The sequence below is a fragment of the Gavialis gangeticus genome, unplaced genomic scaffold (assembly GCF_001723915.1).
Source record: "Gavialis gangeticus isolate Ggan-Ray unplaced genomic scaffold, GavGan_comp1, whole genome shotgun sequence".
Taxonomy (NCBI): domain Eukaryota; kingdom Metazoa; phylum Chordata; order Crocodylia; family Gavialidae; genus Gavialis; species Gavialis gangeticus.
Window position 1 is genome coordinate 119,672,659 of NW_017729024.1, and position 2,668 is coordinate 119,675,326.

Sequence of the window (2,668 nt, forward strand, 5' to 3'; positions counted from 1 at the left end):
TTATGCCAGCATTAGCTGATCTGGATTGGTCCTCTAGTTCTGGGGGGCTTCGCTTTGCTTCCTGGCAGGTTAGGACAGGCACGTGAGGCTTTGGGCATCCGGTTAAAGCAAGCTGTAGGGCAGCCTGGCTGGGCAGGTGGCAGTGTTTGTAAGAGTTTGTGAAGGGATAGGAGGTTGTGGGGTGGTGGGGAGAGGTGTGGGAGGGGTTGTGAAGGTGTGTGTGTGGGGGGTGGAGTTTGTAGGTGGGTGTGGGTCCCCCACCACACATGCCCCCCACCATGGTACAAGAGCCCTTGCTGCTGGCAGCTTAGTGGCAGCAGGCCCTTGGAGAAGTCATGGCTGTGGCAGGCACAGCCCCCAGTGGTGTGCACCTCTGGCTAAGTCACAGGGCTTGTGTGTTGCTGGCACCGAGTCAGCTCAGCCTGCTGGTGTGCACTTTTGGGCCAGATCAGGCTGGGCAGGCTCCATGCCTCCACGTGCAACTTCCCTTTGTAGTGCTATAAGCCCCACCTGGAGGCATGGAGCCAGCTGGCCCAAAGAACTCTGCATTTGCTGGCAGGGTGAGGGAGGGACATCACATTTCTTTTTGACAATAATTCAGAGCTGTCATTAACTAGAGCAGGAAAAAAGGTCAAAGGAAATAAATAGATTACATAAAAGAAGAGCAAGTGACAGAGAGAACAAGACTTTCATAGAAACAGAACTGATACCAAGAAAAAATGACACTAGATTGACTTAGAAATAGGCAATCCCTTTCTGCCCCCAGGTTTAAATTAAAAATTAATTGTTTTATTGCTGTAGTGAAACACGTGGCCAGGTACTGCTCTGTTCTTCCTGAGCCTTTTGAGGAAAAAATTATGTTTCTGCATAGAAGATGTCTCTAGGAAACTAGTTGCCAACAGCTATTCTTTTTTTTGGTGTTGTGCATTATGTTTGGGGGTTAGTGGAAAAGAAGGGAGGTGAGTTTCTTTCTTGTAAGACTATTTTGTTTGGACTTCATAATTGCTTGGTGCAGGCCTTGCTGCAGCAGAAATGGTCCAAGTTAAACACTTTACTACATAGGTGAATACTGCCAAATTGTGTGTAAAAGAATTTTCCTTGCGCACACTTTGAAGCAGAGCACATAAGTACCAGTACTGTGGAAACTTACATGGTACATGGGCTGAAATGTAAGGACTTCCTTAGTGATTTGGAGTGGACAGTTCTTCCTGTGATCAAGTATTTTTTTACTTCTCTCTTAAATTGTTTAATAACGCAAATGGGAAACAGTCCAGTGTGGGATATTACATGATCAAGGTCCTCACAGACAAATTAGAAGATCCAGTTGCCTTCACTTGTGTATTGCACAGAAAAGAGTTAAAATCGACAAAAATGTTACAGTAACATTGGTAGTACCTGGTCTGAACTACACAATGCTGTGATTGTACACATCTAGAATATGTATTTAATAATAAAGAGGATAATGGTTATCCAAGTGGTTTTGCAGAAACATGAGCCTTAACATTGACACAATTCCTTTATGTGCATTAAACTCAGCAAATGCACTAATTCATGCTGCGCTTACACTAGAGTTGACACAGGTCTGCGTGGTGAAGAAATAAGATTGTAGAAGAGTTACTCACAATGCCTTCCCCTATTTTTGAGTGCCTGTAGCGTAAGAGCTTTAAAATGCACAAAAAGTCTGTATTGGTAGCCAAAAGATCTAAATGTTAGAAATGTCCAAACTTCAGCAAAGCAATAACTTTTGTTGGGGGGTGGGGGGCGGTTGAAATAATTTTACAAACTTGGGATTTCCCTTTTAGTAAATAATGAAATTAAATTGTTTAGGATGTTTTGATCCCTACTGTATTAATAAAAAAAAAAAAATGAAGTGTTCAACATGCTGATTTTGTTGGAGGCAGAGCTGGGCTTGTGGTTCTTGTTTCTGGCATTGCATTTGAGACCAGGTGCTTTATTTAAGTTTTGAGAATGAACTGCTGTTTAACTTCTTCTGGAACTAGAGGTTCTGCCAAAGCCTGGCATGATGAAAGAATATTAAAATAATCTTCACAAAATGTGAGCGTGAAATGAAGACTGGCTGTTTTGTAGTGTTGTTAGGTGAGTGTGTTCAGTGGAGCGGGGAAGAGAGTAGGTCTGGAGAAATATTTAGCCACAGATTTAAGCTTTTTGAAACCCATAATAGGTACAAATCAAATATAGTTCACAGATGACAGAAAGTGAGGGATCTGTGTGTGTTGGCTGAATAAAAACTGAAGATTGTATAAATATCTAGGCAATTTCTTCATATGAAAATAATTCTATATATGGAGTTTACCTTGTGGTAATAAATTTAGTCAGGCTTCTGGCCTACTTGACTAGGAAAACAGACAAGGACCAGAAGAGCTGATACTGCTTATTTCAGTTACATGTTCTGAGATGAAGACTCCTGCATGCCTTATTACCCTGTGCACAGATGTCCAATTAAGTAAACTTGTTTTGGTTTCTCCAAGGTCATATTTTTTTTTTCTCTTTATCTGTCTCAAGTATAAATATGCTTGAAAACTTAAGAGAGGAGGAGGATTCCTTTGAAACAGACAAGTGAGTGATTCCCCTTGCTATATGAAATCCTCTCTGTGATCACAATATAGCCCTAAATAAAGAAAAGCTGGCTCTGTCAGTTCTGATTCAA